At 45.1% G+C, this 20,671-nt stretch overlaps 1 non-coding gene across 1 annotated transcript; it reads left to right on the top strand.

Moving 5' to 3' along the window:
- Positions 1 to 20,391: 20,391 nt before the first annotated feature.
- trnag-gcc (transfer RNA glycine (anticodon GCC)) lies at positions 20,392 to 20,462 on the top strand. The gene has a single exon. It is a non-coding gene; the product is annotated as a tRNA-Gly (tRNA).
- Positions 20,463 to 20,671: the final 209 nt, after the last annotated feature.

A 20,671-nucleotide genomic window follows, 5' to 3' on the forward strand; every position in this document is an offset into this window, starting at 1 on the left:
GTGTGTGCATTGGTAGTAAAGTGGTGTGTGTACATTTTTAGATGCCGTCAACACCATCACCGCCTTGCAGTCCAGAGACAGTGCTTTAGAGAGACATCTGCACAAGTCCTCAATGCCACTACTGCACATTGTCCTGGATGAAACCAGCCCGGTAATTTTAACACAGGAAATGTATACACCTACTAGATCTACTGTAAAGTTGCATTGATAAAACAAGGCTAATGTAAGCTTTTCTATGGTAAAAACTAACATGATTACACAAATGTATGTTAACACAACAAATACATTTCAGGATTGTGGCACAGAAGCTGGTCGACACATTTGTACTGTCCTGGCCACTCACTCCCAGATGGATTTGACGATTGCACTCGCAATATTCAGTGCACGTTTATGGCACTGACGTTCTTGGCCTACCATGCTGAGGGGTTTCATTTTGATGCAGACGTTCTTGACAGAGTTCTTGAAAATGGAGACGCACTCTACGGGTGGACAGTATGTGGGCTAGAACTACGTTTAATCAGCAATCATTTAACCAAAGAGGAAATGCCAAAGATAGTTCACACCGACAACAATGCATACACAGTTACACAGTTGGAGCCGAAATTTGGTTTGGTGAGGGATCGCAGCAATTCCCTAATAGATCCTTATTTGTTGCCACTTGCCAGACAACTTGAGTGCCTCTCACAAGATGTCACTCATGCTTTTCTGATTGTGGCTCCAGAGTGCTTTGCGGTTTTTCGTGATAGGTCAGGATGCTACGGTTTTTTTGATTCGCACAGTCGATCTTCAGTAGGTTTGCCAGACCCAAACAGAACTGTGATTATGATGATATGATGATGATAGTCGACCATGTGCATGAGCTCCTTTCAGATCGCAGACCCGATGCAAACTACGAGTTGGTACCGGTTTCCTTTGGCTTAGAACAGATAGCAAGTGACAGACAGGTACAGTTGGATGTCGTAATAATTTCAGAGCCCACCAAAGTAACAGACACAGCAATAAGAGAATGTGTTGAGACAGATCACGAGGAGCTGATAGTACCACCATGCGTCCATGTACAAACAGATTTTCCCAAAGTGAGTAAAACGAGGTGACGGACCGCTATGAAAGAGGCACTCAAGTGCCAACAATGTAGACCGTATGAAGCTTCAAAAGAACCCGATCCCCGTGAAAAAAAACATCTACAAATGAAGGTCAAGTATGTAACAGACACTAATTACCATCAACAAAAATTAAACAGCTTTACATAAAATAGAAACTTTAGCTTTAATTAAACAGCTAAACATAATATGCACGTAGCTGAAAAATATCACAGAAGTCTGACAACCAAAAATACTTTAATGTCAGCATATGTTGGGAAAAAGTATCAATCTGATCTGGCTTTTGTTGAACGACAGAAGCTGACCTCAGGGAAGGGTATCACCTGGATCCAGATATTCAGGTGAGATGAACGTTATATCAGAGGGAGCGGTACCACCGGGATCCAGCTTTCCAGGCAAGATATAGGGTGTATCTAAGAGATAAATATCGCAACCATCCAGGTTTTAAGCAAAGGTGGGCGGTTTTCATGAAAACGTGGATGCAGAAGCATAGAAATGATCCTTATTTTCAAAATAAGAAATATGAAATAAGAAACGGACATTCTAATGTAAGGCTACATCATGTTCAGCGTTGCGAAAAGAACAGTCTTACCGGGCAGCGTATTCGGCACAAATTACAATGCGCGCTTCAAGTAAAGACTAAATACATGACTATAACTCGGCATTCAGCCAACAATGTGCAGGATCCAGCAAGCGCTGTAATGAAAGCAGCAATATCGTCTTTCCGCGAAAGAGTCGCACATGTGTTTGTACTGTATGCCACCGTGCTGAAATGGAAGCAGCAGTGAACTCACTACCTAGGCCACGTAGCGAAGCTCAACTGCTGCAGGTAAAGCTAAAGAGACACATTCGGTATAAAGGACATCAGCATTTTTATACGGTAAATATGGCGAATGTTATACTAGTAGGGCTCAGGACGCTGATACACACTCATCCACAGTACAGGGATGTGTGCATCAATGAGAGTGCAGCAGCTGAAAGTGTCCTTGAAGGGGAAGAGGAGCCATCCGCCCCGCCATCATGCAGCAAGAGGCCAGCAATGCCCAAGTTATGCAGGCACAGCATGTTGAATGTGATCAGGAGGAACTTCGGCCGGGCCTCATGCTCGATACATGCATGCAGCCGCTTGACATTTCACAGGAAAGTCTTTCATTTGGGGATGGGATATTCAGCATTGCTCCTGCCCAACAAAACAAGCCTGTTGGATTTTTTGCTGTGCCGCAGCTGGAGGCCATGGCCTTTCCTGTTCTGTTCCCAACGGGAAAGAACACGATGGATGAGGAGAGGATCATTAAAGTATCACCAAGTTCTTACTTCAACACCAGATTGTTTTCCGTGGATCCACACTTTGCTGAAGATCAGGGCTACCTTTTCTTTGCCCAATTTGTCATTGAAACATACATGGCCAATAACAGCATGTCTATTCAGACGCGGAAGGGAAAACCTCATACTGCGGATGGGAGGAAAATTCTGAACCGGATGATCCAGGACAAGGAGGCGTTGGAGCGGCTCATACAGAGCAGGGAAGCGACCAGATTTATGCAGCCACTCCGAGGAACACCAGCATACTGGGAGAAAGCTCACCGGGAGCTCCATGCGATGGCCAGGCAGTTGAGGGAGTCCAAGGAAAAGCTGAAACAGGTAAGAGAGAGGCTTATGGACACACGGGTTCCGGAGGATTTGACGGACCTGCTCAACGTGTGCCAGCTGACCCTGGGTCAGTATAAGCACTACGTTGAGAACCTCAGTACTGGGATGGCTGTGCACTTTAAGCGTACACTGCAAGAAAGTTGGACTAATGCCTACAACCCCCATCTGCTGCGGGCGTGGAACGCCAACATGGACATCCAGTATATTTTGGATGATATCAGCTGCATCATGTACATGATGTCGTACATTTCCAAGCCGGAGCATGAGATGACGAGTTCCTCAAATCTGTCATCAAGGACGTGCAAAAGTCTGACGTCAACCAGAAGGAGGAGATGCCAAAGATCATGCAGGTGTATTCAAAGCACAGAGAGGTAAGTGCTCAGGAAGCAGTGGCACGAACTTGCAGTTTGTCCCTGAAGAAGTCCTCACGCAATGTGGTGTTCCTCCAAACCGACGAGGACGGTTTGCGAATGAGATTCAGCTGAAGTCTGGATGTCAAGTTTGCCAGAAAAGTACGCCAACAGACCACCTATGCAGGGGTTTGAGTATATGTGTCTGGCAAAGTTTGCGTCTGATTACAGGGTGGTCTACGGTTACGAGAGAGAAGGGCCAAATGTCATTTCCCTTTTGAACGACATGGGTTGCATTCAGAAGAGGACCAGGGGAAAACCTGCCATCATAAGATACACACGGTTTTCCATCACAAAGTTTCCTGAAAAATATTACAGGGCCCTTCTCAAACTCGCCCCACAGGATGGACCACGAGTTGACCAGCGACTCCCACCCAACGTATGAGTCTTTCTCCCTGGACGGACGGTCAAGACTAGGTCCGGCGAAGGCCATCATTTATGACAAAATGAAGCGGTTTGAGGGCCAAGCGAAGAAACTGGACAAGGCTTTGGAGCGACTCCAACAGGAGGGTCCAGCTGTTAATGCGTGGAACTCTTTTGCGCCAGAGGTGGAAGCAGAGGGCCGAATGTCTTGCTCCGCTGAAGGCCATGATGCCAAACGCAGCGGACGAGCAGGATGAGCAGGATGACGTTCCTGCCTATCAGGCTGACCTTTCCGGCGCCCCAATGCTGACGGTCTTTGAATCACCCTAGTTGAGTCCGGACTTTGTGAGGAGGATGTACCGCAGTCTTAACATCATCAATCTATGCCGTACGCGACTGGTGTTTGCAGCGTGTTTCTGATCGCGACCTTGAGCCCTTTCATTATTTCATCTCAGGGAGAGATGTCATCAAGCGCATTTACCAGGAGGCCACCAAGATTTTTTCGGCAGCTTCCCGGCATTCGTGCCGATGCGGATTTGTCTCAGCCTACGGTTCTGCTGACGTCATTTAGCGGCACAGCTGCATTCAACATTTCTGGGAAAACCCTTCACTCTGTCTTGAAGCTCCCAAGAAGTTTGAGGCCTCCATATCAAGGACTCGACAACGCGCTGGACACCTTGCAGGTGAGTCTTTCCAACGTGGATATTTTAATCATTGATGAAATGTCAAGGATCTTTTTGCATATGTCCACTGACGGTTCCAGCAAATCAAGGGCAACCGGAAGCCCTTTGGAGGGATATCTGTGCTTGCAGTTGGGGACTTTTACCAGCTGCCACCTACTGGAAGGGCCAAACTCCTCTGTGTGTATGAGGATAATGTCCTTGACCTCTGGACCAACTTTCAGTTGGTTCGACTTACAGAGATCATGCGGCAGAAGGAGGACCTGACCTTTGCCCAGCTTTTGAATAGGGTAAGGGAAAAGCGGAAGGAGGAGCCCTTGTATGAAAGTGACCGGGCTTTACTGCAGCAGGCTACCGTTGAAACACCGCAGTGTCACACCAGTACGCTCCACATTATTGCAACCAATAAGGAGGTTGACAAACACAACAGTGCAAATGTGGCAGCTTTGAAATTGAATGTGGTCGGCATTCCGGCAGAAAACTACAGAAAAGACCCCCCAACCGGACAATTGGTCATCGTGTCCAACATGATAACCGGGAGGAAAAGAGATCTGCCCGACAACCTGCAAGCCGCTGTAGGAGCGCGAGTCATGATCATCCGGAACTTGGACATTGAGGATGGTCTCGTGAACGGCACCTTCGGGACCATCATGAACATTGTCCGTGGACCACAGGCCGCTGTTACTTTTCTTGGCATTTCTTTGGACAATCCTGGAGCAGGCCTGAAATTTCGGAAGAAACTTCAGGGATCCGGGGATGATTTGGCCTACATAGAAAAGTCAGAGGAAAGTTTAAGCATCAAAGGACTGGTGAGGCGGAAATTCCCGGCAAAACTGGCCTTTGGATGCACGGCGCACAAAGTGCAAGGCATGACGCTATCTTCTGCGGTCGTATCTCTGAAGCGCGTGTTTGAACCTGGAATGGCCTACGTCGCTCTAAGTTGCACGACCTCGCTCCAGGGACTGAAGATCATGGACTTGGATGAGAAGAAAATATATGCTGATCCCAACATTGCTTTGGCAATGGACAGCATGTTGCTTCTTTCTTGTCTGTCAGACCGCTGTTGCACTTTGCACAAGGGCCTTCTCCGACTTTGAAGATTGTCCACCATAACACAGAGGGCCTCGCGTGTCACATAGAGGACATCAAATCTCATCATGAGCTGAGACTGGCTGATGTGCTTTGTTTGACGGAAACGCATTTGTCTGGTTCCATCTCGCGGCACTTGCAGCTGGAGGGCTACGCTGTTTTTGTACGGAACAGACGTGTTTCCTGTTTAAACAGGCCAGACACGGCTGCGAAAGAGGGAGGCGGAGTTGCAGCCGTCGGAGGGAACTCCAAGGCCAGCCCCTCCGGTTTGTTCAGAATGTGCCAGACCTTGAATTTTTGGTTGTTAAAGTCATGGTGCCGATCACGGCTGTGGTGGCTACTGTTTATCGACCACCGAACTTGAGTCTGGGCACATTTCTACCTAATTTGGCAAGCCTCTTGGACACCTTGGCAGTGATGGAAAGCCACCCCATTGTTGTTTGTGGCGACTTCAACGAGGACCTGCTTTCAAAAGGTAAGAAGTCTATACTGGAGTTGTTTGAGTCCAGAGGCTATACACAGCTCATCGGCAAGGCAACAACTGGCAAAAGCAGACACTGATTGATCACATTTACATTTCTCAACCGCAGTCTTGCATTCAGTCAGGTGTTCTGCATTCTTACTACAGTTACCACAGTCCGGTGTACTGTATCTTAACATCATTTTTTAGGTCCTGGTCTGGTCTTCACATGCTGTCTTGTCCCCAATGAACATTTGCTTGCAATGACCATGTGGCCATTTCCTCTCCTCCATCCATCCACGCCGTCTCACATACGTAAGTACTCAATAAAATCCATCTGGTCTACCACTCGTCGTCCTCTCAGAAACTCCGACAGGGTAGCGGATAGCAGTGCATTAGCTCGCCTGGTTAGGACGGCTAATGCTAACGCTACCGCTAAGCATGACAACGCCACTGTTCGCTTCAGTCTGCTCAACATCCGCTCTCTCACGAGCAAGGGTCATCTCCTCCAGGATCTCCTCACTGACCGTAAGCTTGATTTTCTGTGTTTAACGGAAACATGGCAACAGCCAAATGACATTTCCACCCTCAACGAATCCACACCGGCTGGCTTTGTTTACATCTGTCATCCCCGTGGCAACGGTCGCGGCGGAGGTCTCGCGTTAATTCACCGCGAGAAGTGGAAAGTCCTGCCGGTGACGGCCTCTGCATTCAGTTCATTTGAATGCACTGTTTTTATGCTCCCTGGACCCTCCCCCACTGTCGTCGCCACCATTTAGCGTCCCCCTAAGCCCCACACTGACTTTTTAACTGACTTTGCCACCCTCCTTACACAACTCTCCACTCTGTCACATAACTTAATACTGCTGGGAGATTTCAACATACACAAAGACAATAAAACTCTTCCCCTCACCAGAGACTTTCTATTATGCCTTAACAGTTTTGGACTCCATCAATACATTGACTTCCCGACACATACCAAAGGACATACATTGGATCTACTCTGCTGCTCTGGCCTCACCCCCTCCAACTGCACCGCCGACGAACTTCCAATAACGGACCACTTCCTCCTCTCATTCAGCATTACACTCTCCCTCTCTTCAATCAAACCTCCATGTCTCATCTCCTTCAGGAACCTAAAGGACATTAATGTTGACACTCTCTGCTCCGAAATTTCCTGTATCCCAATCCCGGATTTTCCTTCCAACCCTGATGTTCTCACAGCTCTTTACAACACTGGTCTAAACAATATCCTCAACTCTATTGCCCCACTGAAAACTCTGACTGTTTCTGCACCTTGGTACACCCCTGAACTCCGGACAATGAAAAAAAAAAAAAAAAAAAAACGACACCTGGAACGGCTCGACAAAAAAACTGGACTCACAATACACAAAAACAGTTACAATACCCACATTCTCCAGTACAAAGACGCCATTGCACACCGTATATCCGCTTATTACTCTGGACTCATCACATCCAACAAAGGAAATAACAAATCACTTTTCTCATTACTCAACACGATCCTCCAGCCTCCCCACTCCTTACCCCCCCCACTTTTACTCAATTGACACCTGTAACTCACTGATGGCATTCTTCAATGACAAAATTAACTCCATTCACCAGCACCTCTGTTCACAACCGCCTCCTCTCCCCACACCCGGACCCTTTTTCTACAGTCAGCCTTTTCCCTCCTTTCAACTCCCCAATGCGTCTGAAATATCTGACCTCATCCACAAATCCAAGCCCTCCACTTGCCAGCTGGACCCCATCCCAACAATCCTGGTCAAATCCTGCCTCTCCTCTCTGCTTCCTCTCATCTCTGCCATTATCCACTCTTCACTGTCTACCGGTACTGTCCCCCCAGCCTTCAAAACTGCTGCTGTCACTCCAATCCTGAAAAAACCTGGTTCAGATCCCAACAACTTCAATAACCTCCGCCCTATCTCCAACTTACCTTTCATTTCCAAAATTCTTGAATAAATAGTCTCCTCTCAACTTCACGCACATCTCACTCTTAACAGTCTGTATGAACCCTTCCAGTCCGGCTCCCGTCCCCGTCACAGCACCGAAACAGCACCCATCAAAATCACCAACGATCTCCTCACTGCAGCTGACACTGGTTCACTTTCAATTCTCATCCTCCTCGACACCATCTCACACCCCATCCTCCTCAGTAGACTCTCCTCAATTGGCATCACCCACACCCCCCTCCATGGTTCCATTCCTATCTCACAGACCGCACTCAGTTCATACAGCTTAAGTCTTTCTCCTCCGACCCCTCCCCAGTCACCACAGGTGTGCCCCAGGGCTCTGTCCTGGGGCCCCTTCTTTTCATAACCTACCTTCTCCCCCTCGGCCATATCTTCCGTAAATTTAACATTCACTTCCGCTGCTTCACGGATGACACCCAGCTCTACCTTTCTTCCAAACCTAACTCCACACTCCCACCCCCCTCCCTCACCTCCTGTCTCTCTGAAATAAAATCATGGTTCACCTCCAACTTTCTGAAACTTAATAGCAATAAAACTGAATTCTTACTCATTGGCACCAAATCCACCTGATCTAAAGTTGACTCCTTCTCTCTCTCCATCAACAGCTCCTTAGTCTCCCCCTCCCCTCAGGTCAAGAGTCTGGGTGTCATCCTCGACAGCACACTATCTTTTCAATCCCACATCAATAACGTCACCAGGTCAGCTTACTTCCATCTGCGCTCCATTAATCGTCTTCGATTTTATATTGGTGTTTTTTATCTTCTGTACAAGCGACCTTGGGTGTCCCGAAAGGCACTTTTAAATAAAATGTATTATTATTATTATAATGCATAATCATGCTGTACCAAACATTTTTCTGTAGTAACCCAAACGGTCGAGACAGACAGCTGCCCCACTGAGCCTGGGTTCTGTCCAAGGTTTCTTCCCAAGAGGGAGTTTTTCCTTGCCTCCGTTGCCAGGTGCAGGTGTGGGTTTCTGTTGTTCATTTATGATGAACTTGATGATAGACCAAACTAATGATAATAATAATGTGAACCAAAGTGCTTCGAGATCACTTGTTTTGTTGTGAGTTGGTGCGATATAATGTCATTGAACGCTTGTAAAATTACTGCTGTTTTTTTTTTCTGAAATAATGATGTGCCTTGGGCCGCTGACCTAAACTGTTACATACGGGACATGTTGCCTTGCTACATGAAGTGTTTGTCATTGGTTTTATCTTTCTATATTGCAGAATATTATACATCACAATACTGTTCATAACTGGTGTAATTGTTGACATTTTGACTTCAAGAATTTAAGGCTTTGTTGCATCTTGTTGTGGTTCCTTTTTAAATAAACTGTCAAATGATTTATTCAGAAATTGTCTGGTTTTATATATGAACTTAAGTACAGGTTTTGCTTCCACTGTCTTTTTAAACCGAAATATTCCGCTGCATTCCACCCATCTTCTACTGCTTTTCCGAGGTTGGGTCAAGGGCGGCAACCTCAGCAGGAAATCCCCGACTTCAGTCTCCTGGCTCCTTCATCCAGCTGCACATGCCTTGAAATCTACTGTTTGGTTCTATTTTGGCTTATGAGGTGACAGTAAGTTGAGAAACCCCAACTTTGGAAATAACTGCTGATGTTAGGTCACATGAATGAACACATTTAAGCTTTCACTTTCAATGTGATGCCACTAGATGCCTTTTGCAAAGAGTTTGTAAAAAATTATTCCTGCAATATGCAATGCTTAATGCTCGGCAGCGCGGCACGGCAGACACCGGGCCCGAGGTTCACAGCATCAAAATTTCCGCTGGAATTTTCTAGTTATGGGCTTGCCCAGCCATACAAGCTTTGCAGCTGTCTATGGAGCTTGCATGCTGACTTGAGGCTCTCTTGCTAGGTGCTAGCATGATGACTGTTATCATGTTAGCATTTAAGCTAATTTCCTCATATCTAAAGGCAACTACACACATGGCATGATGTGGGGACACTGTGGGACTGCTTTAATACTTTTGGGACTTGAAGCTATCTTGCTAGGTGCTAGCATGGTAGCCGTTAACATGTTATCATTTAAGCTAATTTACTCATGTCTAAAGGCAAATACATACATGGCATGATGCAGGGAGGTTATAGGACAACCTTGGCAGTTTCTAAACTTGAGGCTCTCTTGCTAGGTGATAGCATGATGACTGTTCGCATATTAGCATTTTAGCTAATTTGCTGATGTCTCAAGGCAAATACACACATTGTATGATGTGGGGACACTATGGGACTGCATCAAACTGTTCGGGACCTGAGGCCCTCTTGCTAGGTGCTAGCGTGGTATCCGTTAGCATGTTAGCATTGTCAGGTTCAAACTCCTGTGACTTTACTTAAATACAGTAAAGTCTCGTTATATCGATATTGTCGGGAGTTGGAAAAAATATCGATATAACCGGTATTCTGCGCCGAACTGCATTAAAAGTGGGCAATAATACACTCAACATTGTTCTATAGTATAGAACAATGTCGAGCAGCTTAAATCAATCTTTGCTTAAGGATTTCAATACCAAAAAAGAACACGGCGAACGGCTGCTTCCAGTCAACTTTATTGTTCACACTTCCACCACCAGAGCACAGCACACACACCGATTCCCGCACTTCCTGGTTCATAGGTCATGCTCAACCCGCCCCACATAGCTGGCCAAACACATGCCTGCAACAGAAGAACCAACTGCGTTCGTGGTTTCTCTCGTGTGTATAGAATAAAAAGATATCTGAATACAACACAATTAAATACATGTATTTGTACGCTTGTGTCTTCGTTGGAATAGGTGTGTATGCTATGTCAGTTGGTTCTTCTGTTGCAGGCATGTGTTTGGCCAGCTATGTGGGGCGGGTTGAGCATGACCTGTGAACCAGGAAGTGCGGGAATCGGTGTGTGTGCTGCGCTGTGGTGGTGGAAGTGTGAAAAATAAAGTTGACTGGAAGCAGCCGTTTGCCGTGTTTTTTTTTGGTATTGAAATCCTTAAGCAAAGATTGATGTAAGCTGCTTTTGTATCGATATAAGCAGACCAAATTGGCTGGCGGGAGATGAAAAGGGCATCGTAGTAACCGGATTATCATAATAACCGGGTATCGTACTAACGGAACTAATTATATCATAAAAGACTAGAAATTTGCCGGGAAATGAAAATAGTATCGTAATAAGCAGTAATTCGTTATAACCGATATCGATATAACGAGAATTTACTGTATAGGAATACAGAAGAGACAGACAACAATATTCAAAGTTGCTCGCAGCGAGGAGAGTGAAACCACATACCCAGTGACATGCCGCTCCACTCTGAATATGCAGTTCACACTCCTCTCCTTTTACTCTCTTTCGGGGGTCCCTACTACATGGTCGTGCAACTCTAAGGGGGGTGGAGAAGGCAGTTGCACGAGCTGTATTTGTTTGTCTATGTGAGTGTGTGTATGTGAGAGCAACTACTTTTAATGTTTTATGAGTTCTTATCTTGACACATTCTTGCAGGGTTAACATGAGCATCTGCAGAGTTGCTGTTGGCGCATCCAGGCACCTCCAGGACCTGGGGGTCACTGGGGGGTCTCTGATCAGGGTCACGGGAAAATTCCTTCTTCAGCACATTCAAACAATTTTTATTGTCTAAGCAAATGGATATAAGGGTGATAACTAACAAAATAATACTTGTATCTACATTTTATTCTAACATTTCCCTCCTGTTTATCACGCTTTTATCTGTTTGCTGTCGCTCCTTGGGTCTCCTCTCGGTTTTTTCCTCGCAGGTCATCTTTGTCAGAAAATGTGCTTACATTTAAACGGAAGTGTTCTCGTCATCTGAGTCAAAGTACAAGTCAGAAACAAGTCAGGAGCATATCTATCATGGTTGTCCTAGTCATCATCACTGTCATCGCTGCCACCTGCCACCAGTAGGGGGTACATTTCATTTACCTTGTTGTCATTGGTGCCATGGCTAAATTCACAGTCCATGTGATTCTAACCTTCAAGATAGGGATACAACATCCACATAAGGCACACAAAAGAAGGGCAACAGCGAGTGCAATAAGCACAGACATCACATAAGGAGACCATTGTCCCCAAAATGCTCTCCACCAGTCACCGAACATCTCAGTGTCAACACCAGTGTTCCTTCATCTTGGTGTTTAGCGCCTTTAAACCAGAAATCGCACGCATCAGCATTCCTGTGGAATCTGTATTGTTGGGGATGGACATGCCACATTGGTCGCCAAGCATGGCGCACACTCCTTGCTGATGTGCCAGCAGTCCATCCAAGGCGATGCGATTCTGGAAGGCCATGAGTGACGTGGCATGGAGTTGTTCTCCAATTGCTGTGAGTCCGGCCTCGGTGTAGTTCCCAAGCTTCTGTATGTCATAGTGGAGGTAGTTAATCCTATCCACATTTTTGTTAACTGTTATCCATGGGATAATACTTTCCCTCCAAACCCGCTGCAATCTGATTTACTAGTTTGTATTCTGGTGGTACCCCTCGTGGCACGCTGATGGCATCGATGTAAGTGGGATTGTCTTTTGTTATCCAGTCGGTGTCTGGAACCTCCCTTTTTGTTTGGAAGTAGTTTGGGAGGTGATGTTCATCTGCTTCAAAGATTTAGCATTTAGTAACATGTCAACATTCATAGGGTAAATGGATACTGAAATCTGTAATGTCACTACTGCACGTTCCGCTCATGTTATATACAATTTCATAGTGGTATTTGTCTCTACATCAACACCACACGTCTGTTCTCGAGTACTGTTTGTGTGTGTGCGTGTTCGTGTGTGTGTGTGTGCGTGTTCGTGTGTGTGTGTGTGCGTTACTGTCTACTTCAGTGTCAACCTTGGCATCAGATGAGTCAGAGTAGGCATGATCCCATCACACCCCACCTCCTTGCTTCCTTCCACCTTGCTTGTTAAGAAAGTCCTCCATCAAGTCTTTGGTCCAAAGTCTCCTTCTCTGCACATGCCAGGGTCATATTGCTGTTCTAGTCTCTCCTCTGGATGTCCTCCTTGCTGGTGGCCATTTGTTGCCACTTCTAGATTCTGGTGCTTGGCTTGTCCTTGCATCAAAGGTGTGATCCTGTCCAGTTCTGAGTCGGCCACATTCCACTTTAGTGGCTGGTGATGTGATTGTCGTTGTCACCATAAACACCATGTCAGCAAACATCTTCTGAACTTTCAGTCTGGAAGGGATCGTTTGCTGTCAGAGCACAGTTCATGTGATGGATCTTCTTCAGGTCTTGGTGAAGATAAAACTGGACACAATGCATGTCTGGAGGTGATGAGAGGACTCATTATGCATATTGTTGTATCAGTATGTTGTTTTCAGGTTGTTGGCAGAGCAAAGGTGGAGGTGTGAGATCAAGATCATGGACCACTCTGAGACACTGAGGTACTGTATGGGAACGAGGACACTGCAACATCAGGAACACCAATCCTCCTGTTACAATAGTGATCTTAGAACTAGGATGCATTGTTCGGTTTTCTGGACCAGGGTATGTGCTATAATCTTCACTGCTCAACACAATGCCTCAGAGTCTAGGACTCTGAAGTCCCCTGCATCACAGACTGGTCTTTACCTTCCTCGTCAGACTCCCGAACAATGACTACTTTACAATGCGTTTGACGTATCCAAGTGTTTCTTTCTACAATTCTTAATGCTGTTGGTGTCGTTAACAGTACTTGATAAGGCCCTTCCCACTTGGGAGAGTGCCAGTGTTTTCTTGTTCCACTTTTACTCAACACTCAGTCTCCTGGTGTCAGTCTCATGTCTTCTATCAAAGTAGAATCGTCATCAGTTTCCTACACATTTTCGAATTGTGTCAACCTATAAGGTTTGACAAACAACGTTTCATATGGACTCAAACCATTTGTGCCGTTATGTTTATGTGTAATTTAACTGGATCTAAACATTATGTCCTTGGACACTTTGTTTCTTCCATGCATTTTCTGTTCTACCAGTCCTCCACTTTGGGGATGGTACGCGCTATGGTTCTTTAAGTCCATGCGGAACATTGTTCCTGTTTTCTTTCCTTTTTTTCTTTTCTTTTACAAGTTAATTTACAAAGTGACTGCTGTAGTCTAATTCTGTTTCATTCTCAATATATTCCATGCAGATCAGATGAGTACCATGTTAAACTGCGATCAGTACTTGTCAACCACTAGTAAAGTTAGTAGAAGGTCAGGACACAGCATCCTGTGCTGCGTCTCGTGTTATCTTTGCAGAGATCATTGTGGGAGAACCAAAAAGCCAGGATGGTCTCAGGCATTTATGGTCATTCACTCATTGGAAAACTAAACTCAGGAGGCAATAAAGATAATGGGGTGAAGGAGCAAGTGTCTGGTCCAGGAACAGGATCCTGGTCCATCTCATACACATACCCCTACTCCATCCCATATGAGGCCAATCTACAACAGCTCTGGGATGCAAGAATCAGGGCTGACCTTCCTTCACTTTTAATTAGCTCAATAAGTCCATATGTATTACTTGAAATTAATATTGTCGTTTTGGAAATTGGCCACGCCTCGGTCACAAGTTGTCCTGGACGTTGTGTTTTGCACACGTTAAAAACGCTCAACAAAAATTTTTTGAATAAGAATTTTTAAACACGAATTAAAGTGGGTGTTAATAGTGTGACACATCCCTCCTGTTGAGACATGTGTAACACCATGGCTCAAAATGTCAGCCCACTTTTACAATTTTTTGGCAAGATTGGTTTCTTTTCTGTCGACATATAAACATTTTTGTCCAGGGTTGCTTTATTCCTAAGCCAGTGGTCAATTTCCTATTTTGGACTTTGTTGTTGCATATCAGCCAATATCTCAAAGTCTACTTGTAATCTTTCAGTTTCAAGATGGTCCAGTTCCTTTAGTGCCGCTTGTTTTGCCATTTTATCAGCGAACGCATTTCCTAAGGATATCGGATCAGTATTATTTGTAAGTCCCATTTACATGCAATGCAATTTGTTTTGGTAATTGCACTGCTTCTAGTAATGCTGTTAACAATCCTGCATGAGTTACTGGTTTTCCTGTTGATGTTATCATACCTCTGTTCTGCAAAGGTATGTACTGTTCAATGTACATATTGGCTATCGGTATAATTTGTCACCTTTTGACCTTTCATTAATTTGCATGCTTCTGTAAGCGCTATGACTGCATAGCCAGTTATGATTCTTTCCACAAATCATTTTTCTTTGAGGAAACATCTACAAAAATCTCCTCTTTTTGTTAGTGCCTGAGCTAATAAGTCTGGTCTACACTTTGTAGTTTGTGTTGTTAGTTCATCACAATCATGTGTTTCGCTTTCCTCAGGGAGTGGTAGAAGGGTAGCTGGGTTGAGCGTGGTGCATCGCTCAAGTGTTACATGTGGTTGAGACAAAAGACAGATGTCTAGCAGGAGACAAAAATGTCATGCTCGTCTGCAATAGCAGGGTGGAAACCGCATGAGGTACTTTCAGTTACTAGTAAATGGAACAATATAATGGTTGCACTTGTTTCCACGGCCATAGATGCTGCTATTAGCCCGCACACAATGTAAGATGGCGCATGCTACTGCATCTAGCTTACAAGAGTAGTACGCTATTGGTTGTTTCTTTGCACCATACTCTTGGTAAGACTGAGTTGAGTACATGACCTCGGCCTCACTTCACATCTTTATAATCTACTGTTTGTTTAAATGTTTTGCTGTAATCATGCAGTGCTACAATCAAACTTCCTACCAGTACTCTTTTTCACAGAATGCTTTTTCTGCCTCCTCATTCCACTGTAAGAGTGACATCATTTTTATACATTAAGTTTGTTAATGGTGACACTATTTGTGCATAGTTTGGAATCCAACATCTACATCTAATTAGTGAGTCCTAAGAAGGACATAATTTGCTTTTTTGTTTGTGGTTTAGGTGCATTTAAAATTGCTTGTTTCCTGTCAGCTAGAATAGTTTGTCCTTGTCCTGTCAACTGATGCCCTAAATACTTCACTGATTGCTTACAAAATTGTACTTTGTCTTTATTCACTTTAAGGCCTTCTTTCGCTAAATGGTGCAATAAGGCTATTGTGTCTTCCTCACATGACTTCCTATCTGGTGACGCTAGTAGGATGTCATCTACATATAGTAATATATGGCTTTCATTTGGGGATTAAACATAGACATAATGGCTATCATTGCTTGTGAATACATTTTCGGGCTTTCACAATATCCTTGCGGTAGGCGTGTGTATGTATATTTTTCCTGCAAACGTAAATGCGAACCTAAACCTTCTTTCTCTATGTATTGGAATGGAGAAGAATGCATTACTGATGTCTACTATGGTGAACCATGTGACATCTGTTGGTAAAGAATTTAACAATGTGTGTGGGTGAGGCACACAAGGTGCTCTTGCCACCACAGCTTGATTTACAGCTTGTCCTGTATCATTCTCCATCCCACAGAGAGTGGCACTTGTTCCCACTGGAAAATTAAGGATGTTCCATTTTGAGCTGTTACATTCTACTAAGGCTTTAGCTTTTAACAATTCTTCTATCACTGGTTTTATTCCTTCATATGCATCTGGTTTTATTGGGTATTGCCTAACACATGTCCTGTAATCATTTTTAGCTTTAATTTGTACAGGTTGGGCACTTTTAATTAGTCCTACATCTGATGGACCACAACGTTATTGGTAGGGACTTGACCATTATTGTCAAATTTTCCTCCTGCTGTCCTGAGCCATGTATTGCCTGCAGATCTTGAATGTGGAAATTCATATCTGCAAGTTGTTCTACATGCTCCCGAGTCACAAAGAAATCTGATTGGATTACCATTCACTTCCAATGTGACTTCTGCGATGTTCAAAGGCAAATACCTCTTGTAAATTTAATTCTACTACTGGTTCATCATTTGGTTCTGGTTCTATTTGTTTAGACAAGCCTAGTCATGCCTAATATGGCTTTTGGTTCCTTTTGAACTGGCCTTTGTCACAATCACGGGAGAAGTGACCTTCTTCACCGCAATTCCAACATCCAGTATTGTTGGGATAGCTTCGTACATTCTGTCTACCTGTTCCGCTACCTTTTCCTCTGAATCGTCCTTGACTTTGAAAGAGGATTTCTCCGTTATCTGTAACAAAGGTGTGTATTTTTGCATCTTATTTTTGTTACTTAACACCTGCATTTTGCATGCTGCATGCTGCACGTGTGTGATATAGTCTGCCATAGTTGCTGTGGGCATTCCGATGAAATGTTTATCAACCCACCCTTTTATGCCAGGATTTGAATTAGCATGTATCGCATTCTTTAACTGTTGTTGGTATGGGCCTGTGGGTTCATCATCTTCAGCAAGGCCGCTATTTAGTTTGAATACCGTAATCATACGCACTCTATACTCATCAAATGATTCGTCATTCTTTTGTTTGCATTGTCCTATTGTTGAGTAATTAGCTCTTTTCCTGAACTTTGCTAGGACTCTCTCTTCCAACTGATTGATTCTTTGCTCCAATGTGGGGTCATCATGGGCCACAGGTTGGCCATTGCCATATGTGGGGCTCCAATTTCCTTTACACAGACACCACTCTGGCCCTAAGGCTCTCATCCACACTTGTTGTACTTCTATTCCGTTCAGGTGGTATGACATTCTCAAGTTGTTCATGTCTGTAATAAATCTTACGGCGTCCTCTTTTACAGGTGTGACACCATCTAAGGCCTTCTTTACATCTTCCTGTGTCCATGTACGATACACTAGGATTGTGGGACGTTCATCATTGGCTACATTAGGGTTCGGTACTTCTATCATTGGAAACGCATCGGTTTCCCGTGAAACCCTAGATGGTGATTTAGGAGAAAATACTTCTCCCATCTGTTTTGACCACTCAACAGAAAAAGGTTTAGCTCTTGTTTGTGGTGGGTATGGCACTGATGGTCTGACACCGTGGTTGTCATATTGTGGGGGTTCAGCGAACTGTGGATACAATTGTGATTGTCCACCTACTACACCATCATTTTGACTACTATTGCTCACTCCTTTAGTTGGCATAACCCTACTTTCATTACCTTCCTTTCGTGTAAAAAATGTGTCTGCGTCTTTCTCCTCATTTACTTTTCCTTCATCTTTCTGATACTCCTGAAGTAAAACTTCCCTTACTATCTTATATAACTCTTCCTTTTTACAACCTTTTTTTTCTGCTCTATCTCTCGCCTTCCTTTCTTCCATCTTCGCCTCGCCTTTTTGCCTTCTCTCTGCCAACTCCTTCCAATATGACAGGTCATCATACCCTTGCTTTTGCATTTTTTTGGTTTGATTCTTGTTCCTTTTTGCTATATCCTGTTGCAATTTTATTAATTTAGGGATCGATAATTGTCCGTCAAAACCATACTTGTTAATCCATATTTCTAGATGTTTTATTTTGGTTGGTTGGTGCTGAAACACGTAACACCAATCCTTGCAATTTAGTTCCTCCCTTTTGACTTGTGTTTTTCCACTTTTATTTCCCATCTTGGGAATAATTTGGTCCCTGTTGTGATGAGCTTCCTAGGGAAAACTAACAACAGGGTTGTTTGTCAGTGAGAGAGTAATGAACTTTTCTTTGAGGTACTTCTCAAGCTTCTACCCCGGTGAGGGTGGAGAATTCTTGCCTCTGCTTCCTCAAAGACTTACTCTATTTCTCACCCTTTAATATGAAGACCTGTCTAGTGACAAAATCTCCCATTCACACACTCATTTGTACGTTTTCACATTCAAACCCCGAAAAGGCCTTTCACCGTGGAGGCACTCCTTTTCTAGCCTAACATGACCGACAACTCTGTCTTTGTTAAAAAAACTGCCAACTCTGTCTTATTGTGAAAGACCGCCAACTCCGTAACACTGTGGGTCCATCTTATTACACAAGACTGCCAGCTCGTCTTCCTACAGAAGACTGTCGAGTCCGTCTCTTTGCTTGCCAGCGACTAGTATACACAAGGCTTTTAGCACCGGGTGACAAACCTTATTGACTCGCGGGCCGCACTCAGCTCTAGGGGTCAAAAACCCTTAGCGGGCTGCATGTGGACCCCAGGTCTCAGTTTGCCCACCCCTGCTTTAACACAAAGGGATGCCACCCTTTCACTCACAACACAAAGGGACGGCGCCCTTTCACTCACACTCTGATCAAAAGTGTCTTACTGATTGTTGTCGTCTCTTCCGTAGGTATCCCGTCAACCTTCAGCTTCCAGTTGTTGAGCTGAGAAGACAGCCCGTCAAAGGGTTTTGTCTGCCGTGGCCACGGTCTTTCTGTCTTGTCCGCTCCACAACTGGACTCCTCAGGTATCTTGGGATCTGGCTCGAAGAACCAAGTAAATGTCAGGTTCAAACTCCTGTGACACTTGTAAAATCACTTCAATACAGAAATACAGAAGAGACAGACAACAATATTCCAAGTTGATCGCAGCGAGGAGAGTGAAACCACATACCCAGTGACATGCCGCTCCACTCTGAATATGCAGTTCACACTCCTCTCCTTTTATTCTCTTTCGGGGGTCCCTACTACATGGTCGTGCAACTCTAAGGGGGGGTGGAGAAGGCAGTTGCACGAGCTGTATTTGTTTGTCTATGTGTGTGTGTGTATGTGAGAGCTATTACTTTTAATGTTTTACGAGTTCTTATCTTGACACATTCTTGCAGGATTAACATGAGCATCTGCAGAGTCGCTGTTGGTGCATCCAAGCACCTCCAGGACCTGGGGGTCGCTGAGGGTCTCTGATTAGGGTCACGGGAACATTCCTTCTTCAGCACATTCAAACACTTTCTATTGTCTAAGCAAGTGGATATAAGGGTGATAACTAACAAAATAATCTACATTTTATTCTAACACTCGCCCGATATGCGCTCCACAGCGCCTTGTCATTCCAGCCGCTCTCTGTCGCTATCCATTTGACTCGACAACCGGCTGCGGGAGCGCAGCGCACAGCGGAGCCTCTCCGACCCACATGTCGGCTCCAAATCCCACCTCCTGGGGCTCTTCCGGCACCACTCCTCCCTCCCTGCTCCAGCAGCGGAGCGCCGTCTGATGACGTCGGGAGTGTCGTCCCCATGCAACTGGGAGCCAGTCGCCTTTCGTCAGCGGAGAGGAGTCACCGTCCACGCCTGTGGCTGTGCCTGTACTGTGGGAGTCCTACACACAATTTCCCGCTGTCCAGTTCGCCCAGCACGCCAACACTCTTCCTCCACCAGGGATATTCCCCAGCTGCTGGCACTGCCCGCTCCAACCACACCGGCTGCATCATCCGCTTTGGTGGGCCGACTTCAGGTGGAAGGTACGATATCCTGGGCGGGGGAAGCTTCTCCTACCACAGCATTAATTGACTCTGGGGCAGACGAGAACTTCATTGATAGCGGACTGGTCAGTTCTCTCAACATTCCTACTGTTGAGCTTGTCCCCCACAAGAATGTCCGCTCGCTAGATGAACATCACCTGGCATGCATTACGCATCAGACGTGCACCATATCCTTGGTGCTGTCGGGTAACCACCACAAGGTCACTATTTTTTTTTTATGCCCTCTCGCTCAGCTCTGTTAGTACTCGGCCTCCCCTGGCATCATGTGCGTGTGTTGTGATTGTGATGTTTTGTCATTCAGCGCCACTTTGCAGAGGCACATCCACTCGACAATTTAATTTGTTCTCCGATGGTGTTTCCCAATGTGGCATTGGTGGTTCAGTGGTAGAATTCTCGCTTGCCAAGCGGGGGGCCCGGGTCCGATTCCCGGCCAATGCAGTATATCTCAGCTTGTACCTTTCTTTAGAGCTCATGTTGAAAAAGTACAAAGGCTCTTTTCCTGCGAAAGGGCAGTATTCAGAATGACACCTGAAACGTAACAGACCGGACCACCCGAGAATTAAGGTGGACAGCACTTAGTGAAACCTGACTGCAGTCATGCTGTTGTAGTCTCTGTCGCGCAATTGGTCAGCACATTTGGCTGTAAA

Source organism: Doryrhamphus excisus, chromosome 4 (assembly GCF_030265055.1).
Source record: "Doryrhamphus excisus isolate RoL2022-K1 chromosome 4, RoL_Dexc_1.0, whole genome shotgun sequence".
Lineage (NCBI taxonomy): Eukaryota > Metazoa > Chordata > Actinopteri > Syngnathiformes > Syngnathidae > Doryrhamphus > Doryrhamphus excisus.